The sequence below is a fragment of the Engystomops pustulosus genome, chromosome 1, assembly GCF_040894005.1.
Source record: "Engystomops pustulosus chromosome 1, aEngPut4.maternal, whole genome shotgun sequence".
Lineage (NCBI taxonomy): Eukaryota > Metazoa > Chordata > Amphibia > Anura > Leptodactylidae > Engystomops > Engystomops pustulosus.
The window spans coordinates 140,980,372-141,001,415 of NC_092411.1; the positions used below are offsets into that span (position 1 = coordinate 140,980,372).

At 40.3% G+C, this 21,044-nt stretch overlaps 1 long non-coding RNA gene across 1 annotated transcript; it reads right to left on the reverse strand.

The window, feature by feature from the left end:
* Positions 1 to 253: 253 nt before the first annotated feature.
* LOC140134181 (uncharacterized) lies at positions 254 to 21,028 on the reverse strand. The gene is made up of 3 exons (XR_011856105.1): positions 20,984 to 21,028; positions 16,684 to 16,754; positions 254 to 518 (listed from the first exon to the last, which is right to left on the reverse strand). It is a non-coding gene; the product is annotated as an uncharacterized lncRNA (long non-coding RNA).
* Positions 21,029 to 21,044: the final 16 nt, after the last annotated feature.

Genomic DNA, 21,044 nt, shown 5'->3' on the forward strand with positions numbered 1-21,044 from the left:
CAGCCAGGACCTGTTTCTGCTATAGGATCTGGGTTTTGGGTCATTTGAATTTAAACACTTAGAGGTTGCAATCATTATCGAAATGGATTTGGAGGAATGTGAGTCACTAATTAACCCCTTCAAGACTGGTCCATGTAGATATACAGCAGCTTCCAGTGTGACAGTTTCCAGTGCTGTTGTATATTTATGACACTGCTAGGAGAAGGGGGAGGCTGTGACTGTAATCAATAGCCTCTGGTCTTGGTCCCCTCATCAGGATATGATTGGTTGAGACCCTGCAATCATAAACACATTTTAGGGTGCCGGTGTGGTTACATGGCAGTCAAGGCACTTAATGGATGCCCCAGGGCTTGCCTGCATTTTACTTTAGAAAACAAAGAAAAAAACGATCCAGTAGTCCCTCAGAAGTCATTGAAGTGCAGAACCTGTTTTCATCCTGCAATCCATGCTGTCGGTCTCCCAGTATGGCTCGTAGGTGATGCACCGCTAAGGTGGGATTTCAATTCCTCTTACTGATGCTAAATAGAGATAAGTATAAAGGTGTCAAAGGGTTAAAGGAAATCTACCATCTGATTTGTATCTTATAAAGCCTCACTGAGTAAATCCACTTTGCACCTTGATGCAGGATCTGGCCCTGTATTAGTTTATATATGGTCTCCTTTTACTAAAAAAAAAAGTTTTAGATATGCTAATGAGCAATATCGGGATTCTATGGTGGTCATTAAGGGTATTTCATCTGACGTGGCGCCTTTCTACGGCAGCGCGTCAGAAGATGATTTCGGGACATAGGGTACCTAAAGTGCTGGTGTGGGGCTGTTACATCACAGCCCAGACACTGCACTAACACCCGGGATCAAGCATAACCATGGCGTGTATGCGTGTCCCCCGTGGATCCAACCCCGGTGTGCTTACCGTGGGATCCGATTCATTCTGTCGCAACCTGGAGTCCGGGGAGTGCCCCTAGGCTGCCGGCTCCTCTCTGCGCCGGGTTCCGCCTCCTGGAAGGACCCGGCTGTATGTAACTGAGCATGCACAGCAAGAGTATTGCAGTGTAAAGTCTTGAACAAGCAATCGGATGAACGCTCCTTCAAGCCAAGAAGTGGAAAGTGTAAAGAAAAAAAAAAGTAAAAGTAATTTTATGATAAATAAAATTAAAAAGATCAAATAAAGTATATAAAACACATCTATCTGTGCTATAAATCCAAAACCATATTGAACCTGCTCTGTGAGCGATATAAAATAAAAAAACGTGAAAAACTTCCCGTAATATACACTTGTTATTCAAATACCCTCACAAAAAAATGTTCTAAAAAGTGATCAAAAAAAGTTGTGCCCTTTATATGATACGACAGAAAAGAACAACTCTTTTCGCAAAAAATAAGCACTCAACTAGACCTGTCAACAGAAAAATAAAGTTATGCCCCTAAAAAGTTGTGCGATTTTCTCCAATATTGGTTTTGCTCAGTAAAAAAGAACACAGATAAGAAAAACTATATAAATGAGGTATCACGGTAATCATAGTGAACCAGAGAATAAAGATAAAATATTTTTATGTTATGGCAAGCAGGGAAAAAAAAGTGCTAAAAATTCAAAATAAAAATGGATAATTTTGCAAATGTATTTCTAAAGTGTATTCATTTTGTATTATGTTATATATAGTGTTCAGAATACTCAACGCAACACAAAATTCTTTACTGAAAGGGCCGTATCAGTGCACAGTCAGAACGTGCACCACATTCATCGTGTAGAGTCCAACAGATTCATGGAGAACAGGCGCCAGAAATCCTGAATGTGGCACAGCCTACACATTACACAAGCAAACTGCACATAGTGCAATTTTCACTGGTTTTGATAAATGTGCCCCATTCTGCGTATATGCCAGGAGTTTTCTTGGTGTATACGCAGAACATATCGATAAAACGTACTATACTATAACTATACTCTAAACTTATCATACACTTAATACATAAGTGTCCACCATAACAAAATGAGGATTCGTTTCTTTAGTAGGTATAAAATAAGTACGGTATGTAAATAACATGATATAAGAAAGCCCAGCTGTATCACACATCCCATATTTTTTATGTAATATCAATATCAGCCTGTAGGCGGCAGTGCATTTCCATTTTATTACTAGCTATAGTGTTCATTCGCTTTTAAAATGATCAGAATCCTCTGGAGGGTAGGCAATTGCTATTACACTGTGTTCTGGATCCATTGTTATTACTTCCATTTCATTCTTTGTTTCTTTTTCTGCAGTCTTTGGACAAGAACATATATTTTTATTCCTTGAAAGAAGTGGATATAAATGTTTACTCTTTATGTTCAGCAAGTAACTTGATTCTATAAACAAAAGTAATCGGTTCTCTGATTTAATATGTAGTGTCTAATTTAACCCCTTAACGCCAAAGCTACTTTTCGCCTTCTTGACATTTTAGGTTGAAAAGAGGAGGTTGTGCTTCTTTTGCAACAGTTAGAATGGGCCTGGGTGCAGTTTTTATCCGTATCCACTTCAATGGGTGAAACTGGTATGTGAAAAGCGCTTGATCCATGAGTAAACGGTAGGGCACATTTACTAAGGCGCCAGTCTGACGGTTTTTGCACACACTTTCTATTGCAAACTGCTGGCAAAGGTATTTAGAAAGGGTCCATGCCACATGTGTTGCATGCAACCTTTTTGAGTCGCAGCTGCCCTTTTCATCATGCAACTACAATTTCTGCAATGGGCGTTCTGGTGCTCAGTTGGACTTTGCGCCACATTTAACATGCAAAGTTCTACAGAATTGTGTCACACGCTCTATGTTAGGGGTGCACCAAAAAAAAGTGGTGCACATTGTTGGAGCTGTGCAGAGGACAACAGTAATCATTAATCTGGCGCCCCCTGCACTATACATAGACAAACTGCATATAGTGCAATGTGCACTGTTTTAGTAAATGTGCCCCATATCATTTGTTTTTCAATGGCAGCACCAAACGCACATTACCAACTTTTCAATCACATAAAAAAGGCAACAGCTTCTCTATCAATATTGTTAATATTCATTCACTCAGAACTAAGAGATAACTTTTTGGTATAAAATAAATTTGTAATGCAGGTGATAATAGTAAACTTTTAACAGATTTCATTAACCACTTCGGGACCATTCTGTTATTTACTTCCCATTTTCAAAAAACTATACATCTGTTATTTTTTCCATTTGCAGAGCCATATTAGGGCTTGTTATCAGTGGGGGAAAAGTGCTGGAATAAAAAAAGTACCAGTTTGGACATTTTTTGCTGGCTTTGTTGTTTTTGCTTTCCACGTGACAAATCCCCTTTATTCTTGGGATTCATCTGATCATAGAGATGCAAATAATTAATATTATCTTGCAGAGAGGACGTGTCTAGATGTCATGACAGTGAAAGGAATGAATGGTATTTCTCATAAATACATGCATACATATACATGCGAATTACATCAGTGAATGCAAATAAGAATATACAAGTTGCCTGTTTGGTTATAATACATATCAAAGCATTATGCATTTCCGTTTCTCTTCACCTTGATCCCAGCGCTATCTGTCGCTAGTCTTAACCTGCCGGGATCAAATAGAAATGAAAGTTATGATTAGTAGCACAGAGTGTGGGGACAAGGTGTCCGGCACTCTGAGCTGCTAATTATGCATGCCCCCACATCGACCTCTCCCATGCTGGAAGCATAGGAGAGCAAGGTACCGTCACGCGAGAGGCATGAATTCATGCCTCTCTCGTGACGTCACTTCCCTCTCCCAGCATGGTATCAACATCAAGAAGAGCGTGGTACATGGTTTTTATTTTTTGAATGTTATTTACCGTATATACTCAATATAAGCCGACCTAAGTATAAGCCGAGACCCCTAATTTTATCACCAAAAACTGGGAAAAACTACTGACTCGAGTATAAGCCTAGGGTGGGAAATGCATTGGTCAAACCCCCCCAGTAGTATACAGCCTGCCAGCCCCCAGTAGTATACAGCCTGCCAGCCCCCAGAAGAATACAGCCTGCCAGCCCCCATGTAGTATTTAGCAGCCCCTAGTAGTATACAGCAGCCCCCATGTAGTATACAGCAAGCCCCTAGTGGTATACAGCAGCCCCCATGTAGTATACAGCAAGCCCCTAGTGGTATACAGCAGCCCCCTAGTAGTATACAGCAGCCCCCATGTAGTATACAGCAAGCCCCGACGCGTTGACATCGGGGACATCGGTAAGTCGCGCCGACATAGGAGGGTGAGTATTTAAGTTTATTTTTTTTTAAGTGGGTAATTTTTTTTGCTATAGACTCGTGTATAAGCCGAGGGGACATTTTTCAGCACATTTTTTGTGCTGAAAAATTCGGCTTATACACAAGTATATACGGTAATTGGATTTCCTTTAATGTATTCCGGTGAATATGCGTGGGTTTCCTCCGGGTCCTCCGGTTTCCTCCCAGACTCCAAAACATACTGGTAGGTTGATTAGATTGTGAGCCCCATTGGGGACAGGGACCAGTTTGGCAAACTCTGTGCAGCGCTGCACAAGCTGTGTGCGCTATATATATAATATAATAAATAAAGAATTATTATTATTATTAATAAAAGGTGGTGGTGAGTCTCCTATGTACTGTTACAGCTTACAATTTCTCTGACTCTTTGCAGTGCGCATGAGCATCTGTCTCAATGCTTAGAGCAGGGGTCAGGAACCTTTTTGGCTGAGAGAGCCGTGAACGCCACATATTTAAAAATTTTATACCTTAAGAGCCGTACAATATGCACATGCACTCAAGTAGATAGGTAGTTCCTGTGTCATGGGTGACTCTGCGACCAACGCCTCGGATCGCAGGCACACCTGTGCCCCTGTCCGTGGTGGTGCCCCTTTCTGAGCTCACTTACCTCTCCACTTTCCTGCTCCCATCCCACCTGGCCAGCGCGCGTGACGGCAGATTTTAAGGGCAGCACGCCGCTGATTGGCGCTACCCACTTCCCATGTTCCTATAAAGACTGGCGGCTCCCAGCATTCCCCGTCGGATCTTAGTGCTTCATACCTATGAGGCAGCTTTGCACAGTGTTTCTTTCCAATTGTTGACCTCCTGTTGTGACCCCAGACCTGTTCCTGATTCTGCTCCGTCCGTGCCAGCCCTGACCTCTTGCTCCGTTCCCCACCTCGCATCATTACCACCGGCCTTGACCATTTGCCTGTTCCTGACCACAATACTGCCACCGTGACAAGTCGTGCCTGTGGAACGACCTGGTGGTACCACGCTGCAGCAAGACCATCCTGCTTTGCGGCAGGCTCTGGTGAAGACCGGGTGCCACTTAGATCCCAGTCCCATGTGTCTGCTTACATCATCGTCCACGGTGGTCCAGGGGGTTCACTACTCGAAATCCTGACACCCAGCACATACTCCTAGTAGATAGATAGCCACAGCACATGAATACTCCCAGTAGATAGGTAGCCACAGCACAAGCTCCCCATTAGATAGGTAGTCACAGCAAAACAAAAAAAATTCACTTACTAGCGCTCCCTGCAGGCAGCTCCTCATCGCTCCCACACTCTTTTCTTTGACCCAGGTTTAGACAATGGCTGCGATGGGTCGTACAAAGGACGTAGGCAGCGGTAACAGCTGCCTGTGATCAGTCTAAGAGACACACAGCAGCCATCACTGTTTATTAAAGATCTGTTTGAGAGCCAGATGCAGCCAACAAAAGAGCCACATCTGGCTCCCGAGCCATAGGTTCCCTACCCCTGGCTTAGAGTGTCTAGTTGTGGCAGACTTATATCACTTGATAATTTAACTCTGGAAGGAGATACCAGGTTGCATGATACTCGATACTGATACAACACTTTTCACAAAAAGATAAAAGCGCTATCTTCCTAAAATCATAACATTTCATTTTTCCACCGATGGAGTTCTGTGACACCATTCAGGGATTTGTGCAACTTTTTGATTACTTTTTGTAACAGCATTTTTACTAAATTTCTAAGGTGCTTACTAAATGGGTTAAATAATGGATTATATTTATAGAGAGTTACAAACAGAGCAATACCAAATGTAAGGGAATTTTAATTAAAATGTTTTGCTAAAATAAAATGGAATCCGTTATTATTTGTTAGATGTTTTTAAATATTTTAAACCTTTTTGTTTTTTACTTTTTATTTAACTATTTTATTTTGTCCCATGAGGGGACTAGAAATATAGAACTAGCATTTCTAAGCATTTCCTTTAGCCCTGTTTCCAGACCTTTCTGAGGGTGCATTCATACGTGGCATTTTTCAGATGCAGTTTTTAAAAGCATCCCTGAAACACATGCGTTTTACCATGTTACAAGAAGTTTGGCTGGTTTGAATATGGTTTTCTTTAACTCCTTCACACTCTGTAACTCTGCGCCATACATGTACAGTGCAGAGTGTGAAGGAGTTAAAGAAAACCACATTCAAACTAGCCAAACTTCTTGTAACATGGTAAAACGCGTCATTGGGGAGAAGTGATCTCAACAAAGATGGTGGTGCGACCGCCCTTTGTAACTCTGCGCCATACATGTACAGTGCAAAGGGCGGTCGCACCACCATCTTTGTCGAGATCACTTCTCCCCAATGACGTCACGGGGAGAAGTGATCTCAACAAAGATTGACATGACAGCTTCGGGTCCTATCCTATGTAAAAATGCCATACATATTTTAGTTGGGCTAAAAAATTGTAAAATAAATAAATAAAATAGTAAAAATTATAAAAAAATTTTTTTAAAAAACCTCAAAATTTAAATCCCTTTTCCTAGAACTGATATAAAACTAAATAAACAGTGAAAATCACAAACAGATCGGGTATTTTGGGATTCGGCGACACCTAACATATCAAAACATAATAACAGTTATTCCCAGCGGTGAACCCCAAAAAGGAAAATAGCTCCCAAATGTCTGAAATGCCACTTTTACACCATTTTACATCACATAAACAATGTAATAAAAAGTGATCAAAAGGTCACACAGTCTTCTAATTGGTAGCAAAAAAACCTAATTCTCATCTTGCAAAAAGTGACACCACACATAGCTCTGTACAAGAAAATATGAAAAAGTTATTAGCATCAGAATAGGGTGAAACTATTTTTTTTTCGTACACATTGTTTTCATTTTTAAAAATTTATTAAAACACAATAAAACCTATAGAAAGTTAGAAAAACCTGAGTCCAGGAGAAAGTGCCGCAACTTTGGATTTACCTGGCATGGAATAATAAATAACTTCATGGAACAAACTTTCAGTTTTTCAGATGCAGTTTTTGATGTTCAAACCAGGAATGGAGTAAAAGTAGGAGGAGGAGCAGCACCTTTCAGTTAAATGTCTCAACCCATTATTAACCACACCATCTGAAAATGGTGTTGTTGAACCTTTAGAAGTAAAATTTTTACATACTTTTTCATGCTTCCTTGTACTGGTGCTGTGAGTTGTAATTTTTTGCGACATGGGCTGATGTTTTCATTGCTACCATTTTGAGGACTGTGTGACGTTTTGATCACCATTATTAACCACACCATCTGAAAATGGTGTTGTTGAACCTTTAGAAGTAAAATTTTTACATACTTTTTCATGCTTCCTTGTACTGGTGCTGTGAGTTGTAATTTTTTGCGACATGGGCTGATGTTTTCATTGCTACCATTTTGAGGACTGTGTGACGTTTTGATCACTTTTTTTACATTTTTATATGATGTAAAATGTTGTAAAAGACGTGTTTCAGACATTTCCATTATGGGGTTCACCGTCGGCAATAAACATTTTTATATTTTCATAGATCAGGCATTTTGAGAGGTGGCGATATCTAACGTGTTTGTGATTTTTACTGTTTATTACATTTTATATCAGTTCTAGGGAAAGGGGGGTGATTTGAACTTTTAGGTTTTTAAAAAGTTTTAAAATTATTTTTGAAACCTTTTTGAAACTACTATATTGAATAAGGAATATTCAGTAAGGAATATGTATGTAACAAATTTAAATGCTTAAAGAAGTTTAAGTGAAAATTAATTTACATACTGTATATACTGGCGTATAAGACTACTTTTTAACCCCTTAAAATAATGGCTACAGTGGGGGGTCGTCTTATACGCCGGATATACGGGGGCCGCACTGTGTGAGGTGTTTTTTTTCCCCGTCAGCGCGTAGAGAGCCGCTTCCTGGGACCGCCACGCATGCGCGGCAGTCCGCCTCTCACAGTCATTAGAAGAGGCTTAGTACGCGCTGACGGGGTGGCGCGCTGTATGCTAATGCAGCCGCCCTGTCACAGCGGTCGGCGTCACAGAGCTGGGGGTCACAGTCGGCAATTACAGAAGCATGTTGGATCTTCATTAATATCGCAGCTTACAGTTATGATCACCAGGCACTTGCTCTCTTGTTTGTTTTGCAAAGTTTTAAGCAGACTTTTTTTCATTTGGGAGAGGGGTAGTCTTATACAGTGAGTATATACCAAATTCTATATTTTTAGGGCAGAAGTTGGGGGTCGTCTTATACGCCCAGTCGTCTTATACGCCGGCATATACGGTATATTTTTTTAAACTTCTGTAACTACAATTTATATATTGTGATAATTAGGATTAAAAATGTCATCTCTATACCTCAAAACAATATGGTCAAGCAAACAATCTGAATTGTGAAATGGCCAATCAATAATTTTTTCATGAGGTTCTTTCATTAATCAATAAAATTTTTTTTTTAAGTATTACCATATATATACAATGTTTTATAAAATTCTGAAACTTAAAATGTCAACATTGATTATTTTGGTATAATGATTATCCTGATGTAATTACATGCAGCTTTAGGTGTGGCCTGTTATTAATGTACAGTACTGTGAAAGCTTTGTTTGCTTGGAAAGATCATCGAGTTTGTATTAATTAACCTATTTATCATTAAAGGGGGTATTCTCATTTCAGCAAGTTAATGTGACTGTTTGCAAATTAAACAATTTTCCAATATACTGTCTATAATTTCCTTACTGTTGGAATCTGGATCTCTGCTTGTTGTCATTCTATAGAAAGGTTGTATGTTTGCTATCAGTAGACATAATCTGACCATGTTCACACAGGTGCGCGTCTCGTCAGTATCATAGGGAGTAATCAGAGCTGCGTGATATAACGAGCCATGCACCTGTGTGACCATGGTCAGATGTCTGTCCACTGCTAGTAAACACAGAAGCTTTCTATAGAAGGACAGCAAGCAGAGATCTAGAAAACCTTTAGTATTTAACACAGAAAGTATGTTGGAACATTGTAGAACTTTTTATAATACAAACAATAACATTAATTTGCTGAAATAGGAATACCCCTTTAACCTATGTTACACAGTAAGACCTTACCAAGTGTCTCAACTGTTAGGTATGCACCTTCAAAATACAGTTTTATACTGGGCCCCTCAAATGTGTTTATATACAGCTGTACATACAAAGCTTCCACTGCACATGACAAAAAAAAATCTGGTATATGTAGTATGTATGCTACGTGGACAAACTACAAAGTGCTTGGACTGTATATATACATAATATTGATAGCCTGCTTTAACCCCTTCCCGACATTTGACGTAATAGTACTGCATCGCGGGAGGTGCGTTCCCGCAAAATGCAGTACTATTACGTCAAGCTTCTGGCCCCGGCTCCTGAACGGAGCCGGGGCCAGAAGCTGCGGGTGTCGGCTATATGTTATAGCTGACACCCGCCTCTAACACCCGCGATCGGAGATTTCTCCGATCGCGGGTGTTAACCCCTAACACGCCGCGGTCGCGCTGACCGCGGCGTGTCAGAGGCATTTAAAGTATTTTAAAAGCGAATCGGCCCCCCCCGCGGCGCTTACCGGGGGGGTCCGCTCCTCCGATCGCAGCCCCGGGACTGCCGGTGCCCGGGGCTGCGCGATCTTCATCCGGAAGCCGGGTCCGTGCCTTCAGGCAGGACCCGGCTGTAAGACACTGGGCATGCGCAGCATGCTCAGTGTCTTACATTACACAGTGCAATACATCTGTATTGCACTGTGTAACCTGTAAAAAAGCTTGAACAAGTGATCAGAAGATCACTTGTTCAAGCTTAGGTGTCATTAACTGTAAAAAAAGGAAAAATAAATAAAGGTTTTTTACAGTAAAAATAAATAATAAAAGAAAGTGAAAGTCCCCCCAAACACCACATTTCCCTTTACACAAGTAATAAAGTATAAAAAACACTAAATCACGAAAAAACCCCACTTATTTGGTATCGCCGCGTCCGTAACAATCTGTACAATAAATCCTAATCATAATTGGATCCGCTCGGTGAACGTGGTAAAAAAAACAAACCAAAAACTTGCCAAAAATTAAAACTTTTTATCAAATTGCTTTACAAAAAATGTTCTAAAAAGTGATCCGAAAAAGTTACAAGCACCAAAATGATACCGATAAAAAGAGCAACTTGTCACGCAAAAAATAAGCTTACAACCAGCTCCGTAAACCAAAAAATACTAAAATTATGCCACTATAAAAATGGCAATACTTAAACAAATGCAATTTTTTCTATTCTAGTTTTCCTTCAATAAAATTGGACAAATATAAATAAAACTATATAAATGAGGTATCACCGTAATCGTAGTGATCCGTAGAATAAAGATAATATATTATTGTTATGCTACAGTGAACAACCCCCCCAAAAAATGCTAAAAATCCAAAACAAGAATTGATGATTTTATTTTCCTCCACACGTAAAAAGTTAATAAATTTCTTCAATAAGCTAAAAACCCACTAAAATGAAGGGTTTTTTTACAGTGCATCTCGTCTCGCAAAAAATAAGCCCTTATTTGTCTAAATTGCTTAAAAAATAAATAAAGATTGTATAGCCTATTCCCAACGAGCGTTGTTATAGAACGGTGCGGTGAGTACTGACTTTCCAACACCGGTCAGGGTAAGACGGCGGCTGTTCACTGATCGGGGTAAGACGGCGGCTGTTCCTGACAGCCATCCATCCTGCCCCATGGACCAGAAGGGTTACGTCCCCCCCACACACCCCCAGTTTATTATCGCTGCTACTGGCTCATCAATTCAGACAAGCCAATAGCAGCGAATTTACTTATGACGTCAGTAATACCGATCACCATGTCTGTAGACACGGTGATCGGGGCAGGGTGGCGGCTGTTCCTGACAGCCACCAATTTTGCCTTGCGGTCCAGAGGGGTTTTGTTGCCCCCCTCTGTCCATGTTTGCCGCTATTTGCTGGTCGATATGGTCCAGCCAAAAGCAGCAATATTCGTCACAATGGGCATCGCTAGGGTGAATAAGAGCAACACTTGGCGATAATTTCCCTACGAAAAACCAAGATATGGTACAAAAGTGCTGGCCATGCACATTGTACAGATTATGCTGTACAACTCTTACGAGCTGTTCCAATGTGCAGGTCCTGCCGTATCATTTCAAGAGGAAGATATTAGGAAACTAATATTGGGACAAGAAGGACGGGGCCCCAGTACCTCTGGTTTAGATGTTCCTGTGTTTTGCCAGGACAGCATTTTCCCGGTGAATTCTGCTGCTTCTAATGGTAGGACTCAATAAAGAGTCTGTTCCAAAAGAGAAGTTAGGATGGACACTACATACTAAGGATGGACACTACATACTACTAAGAGACCTGCGACAACTCCAGAGTGACAAAAGTTTAGTTGGTCCCCTGGTATATTCTACCTCCTTATACACTAGACATTCACAATTCACGCCCAACCTATTGTGAATTAATTTCGGTAAAATGAATAATTGTAACAACTGTTATGTCCCGTTGCTCCCTATACCCCTCCACATTATTTCATAAGGGGCGCCACATAACGGGCACTGAACTTTCCAGAAATAATTGCAATTTCCATCTTGGACTCCATTGCACATCATATTTGGAAACCACCTATATGTTCAAAATGCTCATTTCACCACGTGTATTACACTACACCACATATTACACCATGCTATATTCCCCAAGGGGTGTACATTCAACAATTAGGGTAACTTTTCGGGTTTTCCTCTGTTTTGGTACCACTACGTCTCTCCAAATGTATCCTGACACATGTGAAGGATTTCTTACAAATTTGGCCTCTAAAAGACAAACATCCCTCTTTTCCTCTACTGTGCGCCCATAAAGCATTTTATATGCACATGTGGGGTACTTCTACACTCGGGAGAAATAGTTTTACACCTTTTTTGGGGTTATTTAATATATTATCCCTTGTGGCTTACATAAATTAGGGGTAAAGTGACATTTATAGGAAAATTTTCACCTTTTTAATGATTAGGGCCTAATTGGATCATTCACCTGTAGGGGCAAATACATACATTACACATTGCAAAATTCTCTAAGGGGTGTGCGTTCAAAAATTAGGGTCACTTTTCGGATTCTTATCTGTTTTATACCACTAGGGCTCTCCAAATGCATGTCAAACATTTCTGTCAAATTTGGCTTCTAAAAGGCAAACATTCCCCTTTCCTTTTACTGTGCGCCCATACAACATTTTATATACACATGTGGGGTACTTCTACACTCGAGAGAAATAGGTTCACACATTTTGAGGGGTTATTACATTTTTTTATCCCTTGTGGCTATATAAAATTAGGAGTAAAATGACCTTTATAAGAAAATGTTCACCTTTTATCTATTTAAGTCCTAATTAAATCAAACACCTTTACGGACAAATACACATATTACACCTTGCTAAATTCTCTAAGGGGTGTGCTTTCCAAAATGGTGATACTTGTTGTTTTGGTACCACTACGGCTCTCTAAATGCATCCTGACATATGTAAAGGATGTCTGTCAAATTTGGCTTCTAAAAGGCCAACGCCCCTCTTTCCCTTCTGAGCTTCACTGCATACCAATACAACATTTTATTTGCATGTGTGGGGCAATTTTATACTCGGGAGAAATGCTAGTACACATTTTTTGGGGTTGTTTCATCTTTAATGCCTTATGGGATACAAAAATTAGCCGTAAAAGTGACTTTTTTGGGAAAATGTTCACCTTTTTCCTTTTAGGGACCTAATTGAAGCAAACACCTGTAGGGGTAAATACACATATTACACCTTTCTGAATTCTCCAAAGGGTGAACTTTCCAAAATGGTGACACTTGTTGGGGTTCCTCTCTGTTTTGGTACCACTAGGGCTCTCCAAATGCATCCTGACACATGTAAAGGATGATTGTCAAATCTGGCTTCTAAAAGGCCAAAGCCCCTCTTTCCCTTCTGAGCCCTACTTTACACCCATACAACACTTTATATGCAAAAGTGGTGCAGTTCTGTGCTTAGGAGAAATAGTTTTACACATTTATGGGGTTGTTTCATCTTTTATCCCTTGTGGCTTACAAAAATTTGGGGTAAAAGTGACTTTTTTGAGAAAATTTTCACCTTTTTCCCTTTTGGGGCCTAATTGAATCAAACACCTGTTGGGGAAAATACACAAATTACACGTTGCTAAACTCTCCAAGGTGTGTACTTTCCAAAATGGTGTCTCATGTTGGGGCTTTCCTCTGTTTTGGTACCACTATGGCTCTCCAAATGCATCCTGACACATGTAAACTTTTTCAGCCATATTTACCCTGCAAAAACGAAACAACGCTCTTTCCATTCCAAGTGCCCCCCTGTGCCCGTACAGCAGGGTACAGTGACAAAATGGGTATTGGCATGCTCAGGAGGAATTGCCCTAAACATTGTAAAATGCATTTTCCTTTTTAACCCATTGTGAAGGTGCAAATTTTAGTGTTCAATGAATCTATAGTAAGATAAAATTACATTTCTCTAATTTCACTTTCATTTATCTTTCACGCTCATGAAACGCTCAAAGGGTTAACAAAATTCCCAAAGGTTGTTTTGAATATTTTGAGGGGTGTAGTTTCTAAAATGGTGTCATTTGTGGGGGGTTTCTGTCATGTGGGCCTTATAAAGTCACTTCTAACTAAATTGACCCTCCAAAAGTAGGTTTTGATGATTTTCGTGAAAATCTGAAAAATTGCACCTAAAGTTATAAGCCTCCTAACATCCAAAATAAAGGAAAAGATGTTTGAAAAATGATGCCAAGTTAAAGCAGACATATGGAAAATGTTAGTTATCAAGTTATTTTAGTGATATGACCAACTTTCCAAAAAGTAGAAAATTTTGAATTTGGAAAACATTGTTTTTTTCAAAATTTTTGCCAAATTTCCATTTATTTCATAAATAAATACTAAATATATTTATTAAATTTCTCAACCACCATGAAGTACAATGTGTCACGAAAAAACAATCTCAAAATCAACTGGATATGTTAAAGCGTTCCAAAGTTATAACCACTTAAATAGACACATGTCAGATTTTAAAAAATGGTCCGTGTCAGGAAGGTGAAAAGTGGCTTCAGCGTTAAGGGGTTAAAGATTGAATTAGGTGTGGTGCAGGACAAAATGTTCCAACCCATTTTTATTAAAAGTATATGCTGTTTATTTAATTGTAGTTTTTGCTTAGAAATATAACCTATGACAGACACGCCTAATGTAACAGTTTACTGAGTTCAGACCTTAAATTCTACCACATATTACAATGGACAGGGGCGTCGCTAGGGTGGTGAAGGCCCCAATGCATATGTATCGCACTTTCAGTAATGCCAACTCCTTACATAATCCACCTCATATGTAGTTATGCCAATAACATTTGCACTTATATACAGCTACAGACAACACAGTAGAAATCCCCATTTGTTACTTACAGTGACTGCAGGGGAATATTTACTGCATTAGGCCCATCATTACATGTCTCCCCCTCAAACTATGTCTCATCCCTGTGGAGTTTACCACACAGACATCTATGTTCTTTATTGTCCTTACATCTTGATAGTCTGACAGTGTTATCCTGCAGCTACCCAAAATACTGTAATGCTACCTTTACATGTGCTGTTTGTCTTGAGTTTCATCAATGCAAACTAGAGGGTTCTCCTTACCAATCGCATGCTATGGCAATGCATATGCGAGCACTGCTCACAGGGGTTTGCCATGCATTACTAAATGAGTAAACATAGCCTTATAGAGCTACAGAGAGTCCTTCTGAGCATACTAGTAACACAAAAATAATGAAACCCATTTTATATATCTCTATATGCACACAGTATATACATTCTGGTTTACACAAAGTACATAGTCCCAACAGTACAATGACCTGACAATTACTATTCCCCCCCCCCCCTGCCATAATACCTACACTAATTAAAGTTCCCCACTGCCCCCAGTAATATCCCTGCATCCCCAGTAATGACCTCATAGACCCCAGTATTGTCCTTACAGCCGTCACTAAGAAATGTCACCACAGCCCAAATGTATATTCCCCTAACTCTTCCCCTAATCTTTTTTTTTTGCACTGCTGGACAAGGCGCAGTGATGTCATCACCCTGCATCTCCTGCACCCGTCACTATAGTCAGTTGCCTGAAACAGGAGATGCTCTGTGATGGCGTCACTGTCTCCTGGTCTCTGTAGTGAAGAACGACTGATGGCTCTGTTTTCAACTACAGAACTCATCAATATCTACACCATGTGGATGCAGTTAGTAATGAGAGTGGGGAGACATGCCCAGAAAGCAGGACAAGTGTGGGCCCCCGCCTTCTAGGGCGCGCAGGTGCAGCCTCTAAGATTTAAAGGGACAGCACGGCTATGATTGACGCTGGCCGGAAGCCTGCCTTGATAAATAGCTGGTCTCTTCCTTTGTCCCCTGCCGAATCTTTGTGCCTTGTGCCTCCCATTGTGACCTCAATTTCTGACTTTGATTCTCTGCCGCCTGTCCTGACCTTCTGCCTTGTCCCTGACTCCGATCAGTGGGTCCACTACCTCTGACCCGGGCAATTAGGTTATATTCACAGGCAGAAAATTCCATACGCTAATGGCGCTCTATGGGAGCGGTACGGCACCGCACTGTTCCGTAGCCGGGAGAAAGATAGGACACGTCCTATCTTTCACCATAATACGACACCGCAACCATGTATCGCTATGGAGAGGGGCATGGGTGAGCGGCACTCATCCCCTCCTCTCCCCTGCAGTTTTGAAAAATTATTTTGGGGAATTTCTGAAATTTAGGCCTTATAAAGCACTTTCACAACTGCATTGGCCCCTGGCTTTTGAAATGTAATTAAAAATGTGGAAAATTGCTGTTCGGCTTACAACCCTTCGAAAAACCTAATAAGATAAAAAAATTAGTTAAAAAAGTTAAGCCAACATAAAGCAGACATAGGATAAATGTTAATAACTTAATAAGTCATGTGGTAAGTATCTGTGGTGAGTATCTGTGTGAAAAGCAGAAATTTTAAATTAAGTAATTTTCTTTAAAATTTTCTACAAGTTTACTTTGTTTTCATAAATAAATGTAAAATTTAACACTTAATTTTTTTTTCTAACAAAAAGTTCAATGTGTCAATGAAAAAACAATATTAAAATAATGGTAAATTATTATTATCCTCCAAAGTGATGCATGTCAGATTTGTAAAACAGTGCCTGGTCAATAAGCTGAAAACAAGCTGCAGTAATAAGGGGTTAAAGTAGAAAAATAGCGCCACAGCATATGTCTTTTTTATCATAAATAACTAAAGGATGACAAAAGGAAGCTCCATACGTGTAACACAAGAAATGGAGGGTGATTGGAGCATTATGCAGCATTATTATAAAGGAAATCTACCACTAGCTGATAGAAATATTACACTACAAATACTTACCTACGCTCCTCTTGATGTTGATCCCGGCAGTGTCCATCTCTTAGGTATCCCTGTATCCCAAAAGTCCTGATCTATCAAAATATAAAAATGATTATTCATGGAAGTGAACCCTGTAACAGAAAATAGTACTCAAAAATAAAAAAGGGACCAAAAGGTTGTACAAGTTTCCAAAATTACAACAAAAACATTAGCTCATCATGCAAAAATGACACCTTAATAAGCTCAGTATACCGAAGTTATTGGTGTCAGAATATGGCGAAACAAAGAAGTTTTTTTCTCATACAGAAGGTTTAAATTATTAAAAATGTAAAACACAATAGAACCTACATACATTTGGTAACCCTGTGTTCCTACCGACCCAAACAATAAAGGAGACGTGTCATTCGGAGTGCACAGTGAAAGCCATAAAAACAAGAATGAGGCTCGATTGTGTATTTATTTGCCCACTTCCCACTACACTGCATGGAATGTTAAATATATTTACTACAAACTACAATTTGTTACACAGAAAATGAGCGCACACAAAGCTCTGTTCTCAGAAAATGTAAAAAGGTATACATTTTTGAAGGCGGGGAATGAAAAATGGTAACGAAAAACAAAAAAGAGCCAAATAGTTGAGGGGTTAAATGCCACTGGTAGCTTTGCTGGCAACATTTAAATGGTTAAAAACCATGCGGTGTTAGTTGTCAGTGGTGCAATATGCAGCACCCACCATGGGGGAAATTCAGCAGAAATGTTCTAGTTGCCCATAGCTTCTAATCACAGCCCAGCTTTCATTTTCCAGCAGTAGTTTATAAAATTGTGAACCTGGATTCACCCGCCCCCATTCAGCATCGTAATAGACCATGGTGGGAAGGGGTTAAGATCTATCTCAGAGGATGCCATCCTACACAAGCGTAGTGGAGCTCAGTAGGAAAGTTGGGTCAGCAGCACCATGCAGAGTCCGTGTGGGAAAGTGGGGTACCTGTCTGATGTAATATTTCAAGTATCCAGTAGGTGGCATAATCTTCTGATGTGCTAGACCAGTGATGGCGAACCTTTTAGAGACCGAGTGCCCAAACTACAACTAAGACCCACTAATTTATCGCAAACCGCCAACACAGAAATGTAACTCCGTGCTCTGTCACAGCTTTCATTCACATCAGCCACTTGAGGACACCAATAAAGCAGAAAATAGAAGAAATTTGGATGATCATTGTAACTTCCCTCCAGGGTCCCATAAACAGGCAGAATTGTCAGGGCCGGTGCAGGAGCTACAATGATAATCCAGATCTGTCCACACCTTCCCACTCCTCCAGTAGTCCCAAGTAGCACTGTCACTTTAAAATAGCTCTGTGCACAGCAAGTCCTGGGCTGTTTGGGACGGCAAGAAGATACCTGGAGTCATCTCTGGTGATGGCCAGAGTGCCCACAGAGAGGGCTCTGAGTGCCACCTCTGGCACCCGTGCCATAGGTTCGCCACCACTGTGCTAGACCATAGGAGTCATTTATCTTTAGTCAGGACGTGTCTCTTTTTGCTTTTTCTAAGTTTAGGACTAGTTTTATTTATCTTAGAGGGTGTTATATCAGGTATGTGTGTCTGTTGTTTTTTGCACAAAAGTAGCAAATTCTTCCGCAGCCTCCTTCTAAACTTTTGTCTATGCCTACCCGGGACTGGGGTTTATTTGTGCCAAAATTGCTCCAATTTACCCTAATTTGAGCACAAATTGTCACGTTATACTGCCACATCTGGATTTTAAAGAGACATTAGGTGCAACATTGAATTCTTGAGTGTCTCACTTTGTTAGGTGAATGAAAAGGCAAAAATATGTAAATGTGGCAAAGAAAATGCAGCAAATGTAAGAGAAAAATGGAGAAAAGCCTAAGATAAATGACCCCCTATGTCTACTGATGTCCCAAGTGTATTAATATATGGAGACATTCATTATTTAGTTGCCATTCAATATTCAGAGGTGTTCTCAGCTGACGTAGTGCGACTGTGTGGACAGTCTCCTTAAGATCTTAAAAGATGCCGACCTACACATGTGCATTGAAGCCAAATAGGAAAGCTGACTCGCAGAGCCATGCAGAGTCCATTCGTGCAGGAAAGCTGGGTACCTGTCTGTTATATTCCAAGTATCCAGTAGGTTGTGTCACCTTCTGATGTGCCACATCAGTATCGCCCACATTTACCAAGGAGCTTGCGCCAGTTTTCTGGTGGACTTTTAACGTTCTTTTCAGTGTAAACTGCTTACACATGTATTTGAGAAGTATCTGTGACCCTTTTATGTCACAGCAGCGCTATTCTTCATGCAACACAAATTTATGTACTAAAAGGGGCATTTTGGTGGACGCCCAATCTTAATGGTCCACCAAAAAAAGTTGGTGCACTCTGTTGGAGCAGTGCAGGGAGCGCCAGATTCATGAAGAACGGGCGCCACAAGTCTGGAATCTGGTGCACCCTGCACACTTTACAGGTAAACTGCACATAGTGAAGGTTCCACAGTTTTTAGTAAATTTGGGCCAATGTCATGAGAGACATTTATTATATAGATTTCATTCAATATAAAGATATGTCCCCAGCCGACATACTGTGACTGTGTGGACGGTCTTATCTAGGAAGATGAATGCCTGCACTTGTGCAGTAGAGCACAATAGGAAAGCTGGGTCACAGACCAATGCAGAGTCCAAAAGCAGGGTACCTGTGTGATGTTATATTTCAAGCATCCAGTAGGTGGTGTCACCTTCTGATGAGTTATATTACTATGTGATCTTATGTCACGAGTCACTTGCAATAATATTTGGAGACATTCATTATTTGCATTTCCTTTAATATATAGAGATGTCCCCAGCTGACATACTGTGACGACAAACTGTGACTGTGTGGACAGTCTTCTTTAGATTTATCTCGGAGGATTCCATTCTGTACATGTGCTGTAGAGCTCGATAGGAAAGCTGGGTCGCAGAGCCATGCAGAGTCCGTTAGTGTGGGAAATAAGGATACCTTTCTGATGTTATATAGCAAGTATCCACTAGTTGGTGTCCCCTTCTGATGTGCTACATCACTATGGGGCATATTTACTAACCAGTCCCTAGCACGTTCCCCGATCCGGAATGTCCGACTGGAATGCACTGTGCCACGATTCACTTACGGACCCTTAGTAAATAAGCCCCTGTGTGTTCTTATGTCACAAGTCCTTGCATTAATATTTGGAGACATTTATTATATGGATTTCATTCAATAAATAGATATGTCCCCAGCTGACATACTGAGAAAATATAACTTGGCACTCCTTATAGGTCAAAAATTGAGGAGAATTTATTTAATCCAGAATAAACAGTCTAGCAATCCAACAAAAATTATTATTTTGCAACGTTTCAGTCTTATAAAATCAGACCTTCGCCAATGCTTATTTCTACAGCGGGAGCGCCCGCTTTTCCTCCTTTTCACCTGCGCTCCAGCAGTCATATCACTGCATCTCATCTCCATTTCTAATCTTACCTTGCAATCCGTGCCTGACGAAGGTCTGATTTTATAAGACTTAAAAATTGCAAAATAATAATTTTTGTTGGATTGCTAGACTGTTTATTCTGGATTAAATAAATTCTCCTCAATTTTTGACCTATAAGGAGTGCCAAGTTATCTTTTCTCTATATATATGGTGTAGTAACCTACTTGTGTACCCATATACTCTGAAACATTAAGTGACGTGTATTTTTTCCATTACATACGACATACTGTGACTGTGTGGACAGTCTTCTTTAGATTTGTCTCGGAGGATGCCATCCTGTACATGTGCTGTAGAGCCTGATAGGAAGGCTAGGTCACAGAGCCATGTCGTTCTTTAGTGTGGGAAAGCTGGGTACCTGCCTGATGTTATATTCCAAGTATCCAGTAGGTGGTGTCACCTTCTGATGTGCTGCATCACTATGTGTTCTTATGTCACCAGTTCATTAATATTTGGATACATGTGCAGCATATTGATATTATATTAATATAAAATAGGCATTGAATGTATATATTCTGTGTTTTACTGATGTGTGTGCCTTTTGAGATTTACATTTTTGGTCTCTGAGGATTTCAGGAGATTGCATGTGTGGAATTGCACTTGCATGTATATTGTTACCTATATATATACTGACCTATGTCATTAGTGTAACTGCACAGTGCACATGTTACCCTGTCTACGTGTTAAGTGTGTTGGCCATTTGGCAATGTTACACAGAAACTTGTTTAGGCTGAATAAATCTTATACATAAGCTGGCTTCCTCCATATCTCCCCTTGCATGCATTATTACATACTTCCTGTGGTATATTTACCAGAGTGAATTGGATTTCCGGTAGCTGCTCTGGTGTCCCGTCCCTCCTCCCTCCGTATCCC